This window comes from Humulus lupulus, chromosome 9, assembly GCF_963169125.1.
Source record: "Humulus lupulus chromosome 9, drHumLupu1.1, whole genome shotgun sequence".
Lineage (NCBI taxonomy): Eukaryota > Viridiplantae > Streptophyta > Magnoliopsida > Rosales > Cannabaceae > Humulus > Humulus lupulus.
Genome location: NC_084801.1, coordinates 58,976,626 through 58,992,872, shown reverse-complemented (window position 1 = coordinate 58,992,872; position 16,247 = coordinate 58,976,626). Strand labels below are relative to the sequence as shown.

The following is a 16,247-nucleotide window of genomic DNA, read 5'->3' as shown; positions in this document are numbered from 1 at the left end:
GTGGAAGAACCTAATGACTTTAGGGCCATTCGGTGCTAGTGGATCTATAAGAAGAAACAAGGTGTTGATGGAAAGATCGAAACTTATAAAGCTCAATTAGTGGCAAAGGTTTATACCCAAAGAGAAGGTGCAAACTATGAGGAAACTTTTAGTCCGGTAGCCATGATCAAGTCCATTCACATCCTCCTATCCATTGCATTCGCTCTCGACTATGAGATCTGGAAAATGGACGTCAAGACATATTTTCTAAACAGAAAGCTTGACAAATTCATTTATATGGAATAACCATAAGGATTTAAAGTAGCTGGACAAGAATGAAAAGTTTGCAAGTTTACCAGGTCCATTTATGGACTTAAGCAAGCTTGTCATTCTTGGAATCTTAGGTTGGATGAGATAATCAAACCTATAGTTTTGAACAAGATATTGATGAGGCTTGTGTTTAACAACTAAGGGAAAATTAAATAGTGTTAGTACAGGTTCTTTATGTAGATGATATCTTACTTATTGGAAACAATGTTAATAAATTATCAGATCTGAAAAATGTGTTGAGCACTCAATTCCAGATGAAGGATTTAGGTGTGGCGAGTTATGTTCTAGGTATCCAAAACATTAGGGATAGAAAGAACAAATTCTTAGCTCTATCTCAAGCAACTTACATTGATCAAGTGCTTGAAAGTTTCTCAATATCATATTCGAAGAAAGGATGTGTACCGTCCCTCCATGGAATTCATCTTTCAAATAAGCAGTCTCCCCAGACTCTTGAAAAAGAAGATGCAATGAGAAAAGTTCTTTACGCATCTACATTTGGAAGTCTGATGTATGATATGTTGTGTACTAGACTAAATATCTGATATGTAGTGGGAGTAGTGAGCAGGTATCAATCCAAACCCAGGACTAGAACATTGGATAGCAGTTAAGCATATCTTGAAATATTTAAGATGGAATAGGGATTACATGTTAGTCTACAAGGGTGGTGTTCTGAACCTTGTAGCACTACACCAAAAACTACTTTCCACAACACATAATTATAAGTCTTTTGAAAGTGTATTATGATATATACTATGTAAAAAGTGGTAAAGTTATAGAAATAAAAGAAAAAGCGGCAAATGAAAAGATGAAATTCCAACAATAAAAAAAAAAAGACAAAAAGCGGCAAATGAAAAAATAAGCGTTGTTCTATGGTTATTTTTATTTTATTTTATGAGTAATATAATTTTTTTTATTAATCTAACACTAGAATTGGATTGGATTGAATTTTTTTTTTGAGTCCCACCATCTCCATCTCATGTATGAAGCATAGTAGTAAAGATAGTTGAGTTTAGAGAGCTCTGGTCTAGGTTGGAGATGGCGGCATTAGAGGAATTTTTGAAGAGGTTGATAGAGGGGGTTCAGAAATAGGGGTGCATGAAACAGACAGGGGTGAGCTTGAGGTACATGATGGAGTTCGGCTCCAAACCCACCCAACACAATTTGCTTATCTCAGCTAAATTTCTCCACAAGGAGCTTCCCATTCAGATTTCCAGGCGTGCTATTGGCTCGACTCTCTCCCTTGTGGCCTCTCCCTTAAGCCTGTTGTTTTTAAGGTGCATAAAGAGTCAACCTTTTTCTTTTCTTTTTTTTTTTCTTAATAATAATACTGTGACAACTTTGGTTTGACCCATTTTCTCTATTTTTGTTTTTTTAATTAATTAAATTCAAATAATAAAAAATTAGGTTCGAGATTGGTACATGGATTAATTCCGTGATCTGAGATCGTTTCCGGAGATAAAAGATGCAAATGACAAAAAATATTTTACCCAAATGATAAAAGCAATTAAAGTGAGACACAACAATGTGGATCCTATGATGGCTTTGGGTGTTCAACAGCTGAAGATACAACACTCTCCCACTCGCACTCCCAGCCAAGATCTTCATGAGATTCATCAATTCCTCGATCGTTTTTACATGTCAAGAATTGGGATTCGAATGCTCATTGGTATCTTCCTCTTCTTGTTCTAAACATTTTTTTGGGGTTAAATTTTCATAAAATTCATAATAAACTGAAAAACTCAGGTCAGCATGTAGAACTACACAATCCCAATCCACCACCTCATTGTGTGGGTTATATTCACACAAGAATGTTGCCTGTGGAGGTTGCACGACATGCCAGTGAGGATGCCCGTTGCATATGTCTGTGTGAGTATGGCTCTATACCTGATATTAACATCTATGGGGATCCTGATTTTACTTTCTCGTAAGTAAAATCATACCATATCTTATCTTACCGTATGCTCTCTTCTCTGATGATATTATTATGATATGAACATATGATCTTAGAGACTAGACAACTTGCATCCCTAAAAATAAATTAATAAAAAGAAATTATTGAGTCAATATAACAATGGTGACTTTTTGTTCTATGGTTATTTTTACTTTTTAATATAATGAAGAAATCTATTTTTAGGTTGGTGATTTATGGCTTGTTTGGATGTTCAAATGGCTGTAAAGAATGAAGATTATATAACTATATGGGTGGCCAAGATATGGAAAGATAGTCACTTAACATTTTTAGTTTGCGACTTCTAGGGGCTGAGGTTTGTTTTCTATATGCTTAATTTCTCTACGAGAACATTATTTTGTTATAGGACATAATTGCTTTTAGGCATATAAATCAATATCATTAATGCTCAATGCCTTAGGTATACAAATGTGTATATATGTATAAGAGAAATTTTAATTGAATTAAAATATATCAATCATAATTTTGTTGCTGTAGATGAGAATGCTTGATTTTTTTTTTACTTTTTGTAATTTGAATGATGTGGTACATTTTAAGATAATATATCAATCGAAATTTTGTTGTTGTAGATGAGAATGCTTGATTTTTGTTTTTACTTTTGGTAATTGGAATGATGTGGTACATTTTAAGATGTGGCTTGCAAATGATGGAAATTATATAGTGCTTAGATGGCTTACAACTTGGAAACAAAGACAACAAATTATTAACTTTCAATTGCCATTTGAGATCTTCGGGGTTGTGCAACAAAAGTGAGCACCATTTTGTTAAGACTTCATTCAATTTCTTGATGCATATGTCCAAACTTAATTTAATATGTTGAAAAACTAATTTCTTTCAGTTCTTACTTGAAAACTTGATTATGAGATTGGATTCATAGTTAAGTTGCTCATTTTAGTTTGAAACTTTATGAAGTTAAGAATAAGTTTTATACAACAATGCTTATGGTTTAAGACAATTAAAAAAAAAATTGTACTCTATATGTTTTGTGAAATGCCTTAGAGACATAATACACTACACCAATAACCCTTTTTATAATACATGAATACAAGAGTAACAAAGAAGTGTTATAATTGACTTAAAACTGAATTATAAGAAATAGAAAATTCATAAAATGAGTTAATTGTTCTTTCAAAGTTCTCAGAAAACTCTTGAACAGGAAAAAAGAATGAGAAAATAACAATGGAGTTCTTCTTTCTCAGCTATGAATGATTTGGCTCTAATGGATTGAGACAAATATCAGCCTCAACATCTCCATTCTCTTGAGCATTTCACTACAATTAGGTTTTTTCAATATTATTATCTTATCTCCATATTTTTGTGCCATAGAAAATGATTCATATCTGAGAAAAATCTTTGACTTTCTTCTATCCATCTTTCCTCAACTTCCAATGTTACTTTGTTTTGCATTTGAATCTATTCAATGAGATATACTTTGCTATTATTAGTTCAGTCTTTCTTTGTTGTAGCCAATCGGATCATTTTCTGTTGAGATTCATTTTTTGGTTTTTAGTGAAAGGGCTTTTAATTCTATATATGCAGATTTATATAATTAAAGTCGCGTGTGTTGAAGTTGTTAACATTATATATATATATATATATGTATACCTTTTTTGGAGTAAAGCATTAAATGTAAGTTTTTAAAGTATTTATTGGACTTTAATAGAGTGTTCTACTATATGAGTTCAAGCTTTTACCAGACATAGCCATTAGTTATGTTTTAACTGTCATTAGTGATACATCTTTTGTTGTTGGTTAATACATGTGACAGTGAGAATCCACTTCTTACTGCTTTGGCTTCTCTTTTGTGATTTCATGCTATATATAATAAAACTTATAGGGTAACTCTTGATGGTATATTCTTTTGTGCTATGTGTTTTATTTCTGGTGTAATTGTTGTAGTACTTATAACATATATATCATAGGAAAAGTAGTGCTCTAGAGGGCAAATATGTTTTGAAAAAAATTATGCAAGTTTGGTTTGTTTTCATTAAGCAAAGAATTCCTAAATGGAAAACAAAATTTATGTTAGTGCCCATCAAAAGCTACAGATAGATCCATCTAAGTTTTATAACTTCCATGCCTAGTTAGTTACCTCATTTGCTAGTTAATTTCATATTGAATAATAAGTTGAACAACTCTAAATTAATGCATGCATGAACCTTGTTTTTTAGTTCTCTCTAATTTTACATCCTTGAAAGAATGGGAAGATGCTCATTTGTTTAAAATGGACATTAAGTTAGGTGATTAATTTTCCTCATCTTGTGTATTTATCTGGTATTTCTATTTTTTCTTTAAATAGTCTTGTAATCGTCCCTATTGTCGCTGATCCTTCTCCCGAAAAACTATACAGCATCATGGAGGGCCTTTAGCTCGGCGACGGTCAAACCCATCTTCTCTAAGGTGGACAGGAATAGGAGGTTCACCGAACTCCCATTGTCTATTAGCACCCTTCTCACTCTTGGGTTGGCGAGCTAGACTGCTACAACCAAGGGATCATTGTGAGGGAATTGGACATGGCCTACATCTTCCTCCGTAAAAATGATCGGTTGTCTTTCCAATCGCTGCTGCTTTGACTGGCGCTGCTCCGGGACGAACTCCACTCCGTTGTGAGTCTTTAGTTCATTCACGTATCTCTTCTAGGCACCTCTGCTCGTGCCAGCCATGTGCGGTCCTCCAGAGATGGTGGATATCTCTCCTCCGACCATTGGAGGAGGAACATCCTGATCTATCCGAGGCCTGGGCTGACTGACTGGGACTTCTGGAGCAGGTCGACTTGTCGGAACCCTGTTCCGTGAGTATTGTGCCAAGGGACCGGCTCGGATGAGAGTCTCGATCTCATCTTTTAGGTGCCTGCAATCGTCGGTATTGTGGCCCACATCGTTATGAAAATGGCAAAACTTGGAAGTGTCTCTCTTTCCTTTGTGGTGCTTCAGTGGCTTCGGCCTCTTCTAGGGGACTCGAGTAGAGTTGGCTAGAAAGATACTCTCCCTGGACTGAGTGAGCTCGGTATATGTCGTGAAAATGGGCTTAAACTTATCTACGGACTTATTCGTCTTTTGGCCGTGCTGACTGTTTTCGCCATTGCCCATTCTTTTGCTTCCACCGGGCGGGTTGTTCTGTGTGACGTCTGGGGTCGCTGCCACGACCTCCGTCCCTACTCCAGCGGGCTGATCGGGAACCTGGCTGGTTCCCGCAGCTGAGGCCTCGGCTTCTTCCAAGTTTATCCACTCTTGGCCCTTGTTAAGGAATTCATTGACCGAGCTGACTCCCTTCCTCTGTATATCCTTCCATAGGTCTCCTCCGACAAGGATTCCGGTTTTCATGGCCATGAGCTTAGAGCTATCATCCGCGTCTCTAGCCCGAGCAGCGACGTTTGCGAATCTGCTCAGGTAGGCCTTCAGAGTCTCACCGGGCTGTTGTCTCACGTTGGCCAGGGAGTCGGCCTGAACACGGGCGGCCTGAGAGGCTCGGAATGCCCTTTTGAAGTCGGCTGAGAAGGCCTTCCAGGAGCTGATTGACTGTTTTTTACTTTGCTTGAACCACTGTCTGGCAGGTCCGGTCAGTGTGGATGGGAAGATCAAGCATCTCAGCTCCGGGCCAATATTATGGGCCATCATTAGGGTGTTGAACATCCCTAAATGGTCTGAGGGGTCTCCGTCCCCGTTGAACTTTGACAGGTGAGGCATACGGAAACCAGACGGGTATGCCGTCGCTGCTATGTTGGGGGCGAAGAGTTCCATCTCGTCCCCTGAATCATATTCGTCTTTTTCTTTTTCTGATAGAAGTTTCCTCATCAGCTCCTCCATCTGGGCCAGGCGATCGAGGGTTTGGTCCTGATGTCCTTGGTTATTCTGGGGCTGTTCAACAGCTCCGAATCCATTGTACACATTTGGTGGGTTATTGCCCCTCCTATCTTGAGATAGGTTATTTGGGACATTCCCTCCGTTGCGTATTTCGGACAGGACCCCCCCTGAGCGAGCCTGGCCACCACTTCCAGCTCAGTCTTCTCTGCGAGAGTTGAGGCGATCTCGCAGGTCACCTCCCTGGGTGCTCTGGTGACTTTGCGCCGAGCTTAACCGCTGACGCAGGTCTCCCCCAGGGAGATCACTCTGGCGACTGCCGGTCCAGTGGCTCCTGCTGGATAGGCTTGGAATCCACCTTTGGCGGTGACGACCTGCGCTTTCCCCTGGCGCCCTGCTACGCCGGGAAGGTCCAGTTGATGGTAGGTTCCTCCTACTCCCATAGGCTGGGATGTCCTGGACGGGCCAAGGTGGAGACGGATATCTGATCGGAGATGGAGGATGCCTGACGGGGGAGGCAATCCTAGTTCCGTCTGGATGGATCAAGTTTGGTAGGGGCCTTTCGGCCCTGCCAACCTGCTGGTCCTGCGCTGGGCGATCTGGACGAGGCGCCGGACGGTCATCGGGGACGGGCTGACGTCGCGAGCCCTCCCCAGATCTTCTTCGGGAATTTCCTCGGTTTCCTCTGGGCGTCCTCGAGGACGGCTGAGAGCTAGGAGTTAACGTCCTAACCAAATGGCTGTATTGTTGTTGTCTGGTCCTAGGCATTTCCCCGAAGTTTGCATTTCAATGGTGTGATGAAGGGGTGGAGTTGGCTGCTGGAAGTCTATCCGACCGGCTGTGCCTGGACCGGTTACCCCGGCGAGACTTAGGAGCCTCACCTTGCCTCTCTCCAACGTTAACGTCGGTTGTGAGAGGGGGTAGTCGGGCCAGGATATCCTTGATTTGCTGGCTGGCCATTGCTAACTGGCTCCTTCGTTGAGTGTTTTCCATCTCCACCGCAGTATAATAACACGGGTTCGGATTGGGCGGCCGATGCGCCGAACTACCAGTATCGTCTTGGCCCGCCGACTGTTTTCCTGGCCGCTGCTGGACTTCAGGAACTTGTTCATCAGGGATGGGGGTCTGATGAGCCTCCTGCCCATCATGTTGTTCTGTCTCGTTACCATGCCTGAACCGAGTAGTCACCATAGTTGGATGTTTGCAGCAGCACTAATCGAAATGGCTCTCAATGAAAGCACCAAACTGTTGACGCGGTTCTTCGCCAACAGGTAATTAAGAGAATGAGAGAAAAGGATTAGTGCTAAATGTGAACCGAAATAGATATATGATCTTAGAGGACCAAAGGGGTGACTCAAGACACGGTTTTTAAGTGGTTCGAAGGTTAAAATCCTTCTACTCCACTAGTCAATATTATGATCTATACTAAGTATTTGGTTACAAAGTGTTTCTTACAAGAGATTATTTTTCCAACCCCTAATAACTCCCAGGGTCTCCATATTTATAGGAGAAGGCACCTGGAAGTTGGTAGGGAGGTCATCCCGTGACCTTCTTACTTGTCGTATCAATTCTGTGACATTCATGACTAATTCCTAAACCTGACACATAAGTGTGGTTAAATCAATAGGCAAGGAAGTAATGGGCCGCACGGCCCAACCCAATCGTGGGTGTCTGAATCACGCACGTTCCTGCTGCGTGTCCGAGAAGTCAGGGGGATATCACACACGTGATGCCTGATATATGCACGTTTACCTTGCGTGTGTTTACTTCTCAAGGGGTCATAGCTCCATATCTAGCCCGTACCGCGAGCTGCATACTGGACTCGACCTTCGGCCTTCAGGGGGCCTGCTCCAGTCTTGGACAATGGAGGCGAGCCCTTTGGGCTTCCTCGAGCTAACGACAGAATCTCCGGTCTTAGGGGAGTTCATGAGATAACTACGATTAGTCAGCAGCTCGGCTTGCTAATCAGTCCGCGGGAAAACCAAGGCGTACAATACTGATCAACTATATAATTCATCCTCACTGGTAGAAAATGAGTTGATTTCGTATATCAATCAACTTTAACCCAAATTGAATCATGCTGGCCCACTGTCCTGGGCAACCTTACCACGAAATCCATCGTGATCTCCTCCCACTTCCACTCTGGGATATCCAGATGCTGTAACATCCTTGCTGGCCTCTGATGCTCAGCCTTCACCTACTAACAGGTCAGGCACCTTGCCACCATACTCAGTCACATCCCTCTTCTTCCCATGCCACCAATATAAAACTTTCAGATCCCGGTACATCTTTGTGGTGCCCTGATGTAGAGAATAAGGGGTAGTATGAGATTCATCCATAATCTCCCATCTGATCCCAGTGTCCATCAGAATGCAGATTTGATTCTTGTATCTCAACAAGCCCATGCTTGACACATTATAGTCCTTAGCTACTCTAGCTAGGACGTTCCCTCTATTCTGCCCCAACTGTGGATCATCTAACTACTTCTCCTTAATCCTCTCCAAAAGAGTAAACTATAGGGTGATGTTGGCTAGCTGGCCCACCACTAACTCAATTCCTGCTCTAGCCATATCGTCAGCTAACTTCCTTGATATCTGACTGGCACTATATAACTACCCTGGACCCTTCTGGCTTAAGGCATCTACCACCACGTTGGCCTTCCCAGGGTGATAGACGATCTCACAATCATAATCCTTGACCAGCTCTAACCAACGTCTATGCCTCATGTTCAGATCCTTCTAGGTGAAGAAGTATTTTAAACTCTTGTGGTCAGTGTATATCTTACACTTCTCACCATACAAGTAGTGTCGCCACACCTTTAGTGCAAAAACCACTACTACAAGTTCTAAATCATATGTGGGGTATCTCTGCCTTCAACTGACGTGATGCGTAGGCAATCACCTTCCCTATCTGCATAAGAACACAACCCAGACCCTGCCTCGAGGCGTCACAATAAACTACAAACTTGTCCCGATCAGGAAAGCTCAAAACCAAAGCGGTGATCAAACTCTTCTTGAGCTTCTGGAAGTTGTCTTCACATTTTTCTGACCATATGAACTTTTGATTCTTGCATGTTAACTCTATCAGTGATGACACAATCTTGGAAAACCCCTCTACAAAGCGTCTGTAATACCTTACCAATCCCAAGAAACTCATAATCTCTAAAGCATTCTTTGGTCTTGGCCAATCTATGACTGCCTCAATCCTCGATGGACCCACCTTAATTCCATCCTTACTGACTATGTGACCTAAGAAAGTCACCTGTGGCAACCAGAACTCGCATTTCTTGAATTTCTCATACAGCCTATGTTCTCTCAACCTCTATAGTGTCAATTTGAGGTGCGGCTCATGTTCTATCTCTTTCTAAGAGTATATCAATCTATCGTCAATAAAGACAATAACAAACTGATCCAGGTAATCTTTGAACACCCTATTCATCAGATTCATAAATGCTGCCAGGGCATTAGTTACTCCAAATGACATCACCAAAAACTCATAATGCCCGTACCTAGTGTGAAAAGTTGTCTTCGGTGTATCCTCCTCTTTGATCCTCAGCTGGTGATAACCAGTTCGAAGATCTATCTTAGAGAATATCATTCTACCCTGCAACTGGTCAAACAAATCATCAATCCTTGGCAGTGGATATCTATTCTTGATAGTCAATTTGTTAAGTTCTTTGTAATCGATACTCATCCTCAGAGAACCATCCTTTTTCTTCACAAAGAGAACTGGTGCGCCCCATGGCAAGAAACTGGGCCTAATAAATCCCAAGTCTAGTAACTCTTATAGTTGAACCTTTAGTTCCTTCAACTCAGCTGGAGCCATCCAATAAGGTGCCCTAGATACTGGCTCTATCCCTGGCGCCAATTCAATCACAAAATCAATCTCCCTATGTGGAGGTAACCATGGCAGATCCTCTGAAAACACGTCCAAAATCTCACAGACTAATCTGGCTTGTTTTGGTCCCACTGGCACGACCTGAGTGGTATCCACCACGCTAGCTAAGAATCCTATGCATCCCCTCTGCAATAGGTCTCTAGCTTTATGTACATATATCATAGGTATACAGGGTCCATGCACAGTGCAAACAAATACAAAGGGGTCCTTACCCTCAGGCTCAAAGATTACCATCTTCTTCTTGCAATCTATCGTTGCCCCATACTTCTCTAACCAATCCATACCCATAATTATATCAAAATTAGTCATTACCAATTCTACCAAGTCAACTGATAATTCCCTTCCATCCACTGTAACTGGTAGTGATCTAACCCATCTCCTGGAAACCACCAACTCCCCAGTAGGAATCATAGTACCAAACCCCATAGGTTAGAAGTCACATGGTCTACACAATCCATCTATAATCCTACTAGCAACAAAAGAGTATGTAGCACTTGAATCAATCAAAATAGTGTAGAAGGCTCCAGCACTAGAGAGCTAACTTGTAACAACCAAGGGACTAGCCTCGGCATCTGCCTGGGTCAAGGTGAACATCTGAGCTAGCGTCAGATTGTCCACCTTATTCGGCTCTTCCTTTCTGCCTCTTGGGCAGTCATTCTTCAATTGCCCCACACTGTCGCAAACAAAGCAGGCCTTCTCTCGACATTCCCCAATATGGTGCCTCCTGCACCAAGTACATTCTGGGAATTCTCTCCAGGTCTCACTGCCACCCTGGCGGCCCATCTGTATGCCTCGTGGCCTCCTATCTGGCCCTAGAGTTGAAACTGTGCCCGGAGTCTTCCTCTTTTGTTCACTGGGGCCTCCACCCCTACCAAAACCTGTAAATGGAGGTCCCGCCTCCTAGAATCCCTTCTGGCTACATTGTCACACCAGATCTTTTTCTCTGCACTCTCAACTATAAGCGCCTTCTCCGCAGCCTGTGCATAGGTAGTCAATCCTGGCACAGTGGTAATACGAACATCTCGGGCTATCATAGGTTGTAGCCCCTGAAGAAACCTCTCTCTTCTGGTCCCATCAGTGGGCACCAAATCCCCATAAAACTTTGCCAGTCTGTCAAACTTTAGGGTGTAATTAGTCACTGTCATGTTACCCTGAAGTAACTTGCTGAACTTCTCAGCCTTCGCAGCTTTAACTGCGTCGTTGTAGTATTTTTCATTAAACAACATTCTGAACTCTTCCCAATCCATGGTGATTACTGTTCTGGTCTGGGATACCACCTCCCACCAAATTCGGGTATCCTCCCGAAACATTTAAGTGGCGCAGGCCTCTCTCTCATTACCACCTACCCTCATAAAATCCAGGATGGTGGTTATCATGGTCATCCACTACTCAGCCTTCAGTGGATCAGAGCCGCACTCAAAGACTGGAGGGTGTTTCTTCCTAAACCTCTCATACAAGGGTTCCCATATATCTCCCCCTGCCTGGGGTTACACTACTGCTAGTACCTTTGGGTATATCACTGCCGGTACTGCGGGCTATGGGTTCCTTACTAGAACCTGTTGCTGTCTGAAGAGGCAAATCTCCTTTTCCTGCCTCTCTAATCTAGCTTGCATACCAGCAGGCACCTGTTGCCAGTTTTTTGGAGCTGGTAGTGGGGCCTGGCCTTGTTCATTCCCTTCCCTGGCCTGTAACTCTTGGCCAACCAACCTTTCTGACCTTCGAGGATTCATACTGTTATTCAATCCACACTTCAATGATCAAATCGGTCGTTAGGTAAGTAATAACAATACCTCCTGTCACCTGACGATCCAAGATCAAACAAACAAACAACATATGCATGCTAATAAGCATGCCAACACATAATATGCTCATTCATGGTGCTAATAAGCACTTCCTAATATCCATCAGCAAATAACAATGCACATAAACATATCCAAACATTTACACAAGTATAACATTGCTAATAACCATGTTCTTTAATCCATGCCAGTGTTAACAGTGCTAATAAGCATCTCTTGGCCTATATAAAAATAATAATGCTTATAAGTGGCTCCCTTGCATTCACAAGCAGTAACAATGCTAATAAGCATGTTCTTTATCGTTCATGTAGCAGTCAAGGGCCAGGCCCTATCAAATTATCTCATGCTTCCTAAACAGCCACGCAGAAAATGCATTCATATCATGTTCAAGCAGTTAAACACATAACCACATAATAGTTACCGAACCCTGAGTCGAGCTCCTGGCCAGTCTTCAGGAACCCTTAAACCTTGGCGGCTTTGATACCAAGTTGTAATGCCCTCCTAATCAAGGACCATTACACTGTGTACTTTAAATTGTGCTAGACTTGCTAATCAAGTCATTTGGTTATAAACATGTATCTAAGGATAGCGTCAAAGGTTAGGGTTAACAATTTTGGTCAAAGGACCTTTTGACTTTTATTTAAAAAGTTTATACATCAAAATTATAGCCGGCCGACCCTAGCGGCAAAATTATGGCTACAACCCTAGTTCCTCTTAGATATCCTTGGCTGTGGTGGACGAGCAGTCGAATATGTAGACACCACCACCGAATCTCTCTAACTCATGGCTGGTCAAACTTTCCTTTTCCCTTACCTGCACCACAAAGCACCCGTGAGCCAAGGCTCAGCAAGAAAACTGAAACATGAGCATAAACAAGTGTAATAATCTACTCATATCGATATACAATCATAAAATAATGGTCATTGGACCATTGTGGGGCCGCTACCCTGAACAGTTGACCTTAGAGTCAACCTCGGGGCCCTATCCCCTAGCTAAATGACCATAGAGTCACCTGGGGCACTTACCCTTAACTCAGGGTAACTATCCATAGAGCTAGCCAAACACTTTTGTTTTCCATCAACCATTGGGTTGGCCTACGTAATAGTATGTTTCTGGTTTAGGCCTAAGACTTTCGACCAGCGCGCAGCGCACTATTGCCGTCCTTGACTAATAAGTCAAGCCCTGATCCAGGTATTCGAATATCAATACAGAAACAGATATGGATAGGCATCCCTCAACAAGACAAACACGTATATATATTAATCACATAACATCACCAAGTAACCATAATCATAGTAATAATCATGCTTATTTAACAAGGCCAAGCCCTAGCCAAGCAAACCATGTGAACAGTCATGAAACACTTAAGAAGGTATAGAATATTCAAGTATGTTTAATCAATAAACGAAATGATAACTTAATCATAATCATTCTCAGGGTCCCAAGCCCAATTCATAATTATTATTGACAGTCGGGCCAAGCCCTAATCAAATATAACACGTATTGGGTGCAGTTTTCTTACCTTAGGTTCGAGTATAGCGTAAAATAAGAACGACCCTCGAGCATGATCCCAGTTCTGAGCCCCTAGTAATAACCTAGTCACAACCATAATATAGGAATCCATCAATAACGAGCAAATAAAGGCTTTCGGACCGAGTCCTATCCTTCGGGACCTCGAATTCTACTAAATCGGGTAGTAGAATCGATCCTAAGCCCTAAGGAAAAGATTCCCATCTCTAAAACCTCATCATGGCCAAAACAGCCCAGGCAGGCCACCAGCTACCCTTGAGGGTCGCAATGCGCCCCTCAAGTCAGAGGCCCTCCACCCCTGGAAACGGAACACGGGCTGTGACCTACCCTTGAGGGTCGTCGCCCGCCTCCCAGACAGAAGCCCCCAAAGGCCCTGGGTTCGGTTGGGTCGTGGCCCCTCAAGAACAAGGCCACGACTTGGCAATGCGAACCCATATTTTCTCCATTTTTCATCATCCAAATTCACCCAAAACAATCCCAATTCCACCCTAAGACAATAATTCAATCATCATAATAGTTTTAATGTAATGACCCAACTATTTCTATGACCTTGGACCATTAAACTACAAGACATAACTACTACTTTGAAGAGAACATACATAAGAAATATTCATAACTTTATTAAAAAAACTCCAAAGTAAATATTCGAAATACATAAATGTGCAATATGGGATCCCATTGTTTTAAAATAAAACATAACTTTAATTTAAAATAAGTTGTTTACAAAACTAAATGCGGAAAATACATAAAAACATAATTTAAAGAGACTAAAAATAATTTCATCCTCGAATCGACACGCAGCCTATCCATTCCATTCATCCTAAACACATAAGTCAAGCCACCAAGAATCCTTCCGCCTCCGTATCTAACTTCCTGCATCACGCTAAAAATAAAGGAGTGAGCCTAATGCCCAGCAAGGAAAATCTACTAATCAATCATATAACATAAAACATAAACATAAGACTATATCAAAACATATACTATAAAACATATATCGCAATTCTGACCCATGTACATGGTAAACATTAGGGTTTGCTAACTAAGTAACAATGCGCCTCAAAATACATTGAGGTTTGCTAGCTAAGCAACTATGAGCCCGTGATAACATAAAACAACATTGGGGTTTACTTGCTAAGCAACTATTAGCCTCAAAATACATTGAGCTTTGCTAGCTAAGCAACTATGAGCCCTTAGCAACATAAAACAACATTGGGGTTTACTAGCTAAGCAACTATGAGCCTCAAAATACATTGAGGTTTGCTAGCTAAGCAACTATGAGCCCCTAGCAACATAAAAACATATTCATATATATATATATATCATAACATAACATTTAACATAAACATATCATAACATATAAGCATATAGAAACTATCTTATTTTCCTTACCAACACCGGGATAATTGAGAACAAGGACGGGACTTGGAACACTCCTAAAACCAAGATAAAAACATATGAGTATCTATAGAAAAGAAGATGAAAGAAAACTAAACCATCAAAGAGGGTAACTTACCGAGAACCTTAATGTTTAAGAACTTAAACACCTAACCACGAAACCATAAACAAAAGTTAGAATCTGAAAGAGACTTAAGGAAAACTAAGGAATCATAAAGAATATCACTTATGAATAATATTACCTTGGATGAACTAGAATCGATCTAAACTTCAATATCGAAAACACACTTTATCTCACTACCCAAGTGTTTATAAAGCTCAAGATGATAAAGCTTTTATTCTCCAAAACCCAAGTGTATCACTCTATAAAAATCCTAGCAGCTTGAAGGCTCTGAACACAGCTTGAAGAATGAAGAAAATGGCTGAGCACTAGGTCCAATTTATAGAGTTTGAGGAGTGAAACTATCCTATAAAAATATACTTAAATCCTTAAATAAACATGATTATGACAAGTGTCATGCTCTTAGTGGTTCTGGAAGGTTCTAGAGTTTCTAGATCTTTCTTTTATTTAAAAAAAATAATTAATTTAAATAAAATAGAATCCTAACTTCTAACTTCCTAAATCTCGTAACTCTAAACTCACCTGTAGTAAAATCAACATAACTGGAGCTATATAATTTAGATTTAGATCATCTTTATACTGTTAGAAATCTAATTCAACTATCTACAACTTTCTAGAAACACTATTTTTCAAAATTCATAACATAACTGAGTCAAAAATAGGTTGGAAGTTACAATAGCCTAAAGTTATGGAAAATCTATTTAATTATCTAAATAACAAACTAATCCACAAATATTTTAACTAACCATAAAATAACAAACTCTAATTCCCTAGGCTAATTTTGAATTTAATAAGCCCAAAATCTTATTGGGCATTTGGGATTTATGTAGGCTTGATCCATAACAATTTTTAATAATATCATAATTAATTTATTCTTATGCAATTAACTTTTTTTTCACAAACAAGGCTACTAATATCATAAACCTATACTATACTATAATATTCATATCTACTAAAAAAAATTAAACCTTATGTTATAATGAATATTCTTAATCTATAGGTTAAACTTATAAAATTCTTAATTGTTTCTACGAGTTTCCAACTAAGTCCCGACTTGAACCAAAATCTACAAAATCTAACATACTACAAACTAATACTAACTACTACTACTATCTAGCTAGTTAAGTAAAATATTCTGGGACTCTACAATTCTCCCCCACTAAAAAGAATTTCATCCCTGAAATTTACTTATCAAACAATTCCGGATTCCGAGCTAACATGTCTTCCTCAAACTCCCACATTGCCTCCGTTCAGAACTATTACTCCATAGAACCTTGACTATCGAAATACTCTTAGACCGTAATTCTTTCATCCTTCTATCTAGGATGCTAACCGGTCGTTCCTCGTAACTCAAGTCTTTCTGGAGTGCTATCGTATTGTACTTGAGGACGTGAGATGGGTTTGACACATATCTACGCAACATCGAG

The 16,247-nt window shown here is 40.6% G+C and overlaps 1 pseudogene; it reads left to right on the top strand.

Annotated features, from left to right (window-relative positions):
* The first annotated feature begins 941 nt into the window (after window positions 1-941).
* LOC133799758 (pyruvate dehydrogenase (acetyl-transferring) kinase, mitochondrial-like) lies at window positions 942-2,492 on the top strand (annotated as a pseudogene).
* The last annotated feature ends 13,755 nt before the right edge of the window (window positions 2,493-16,247 follow it).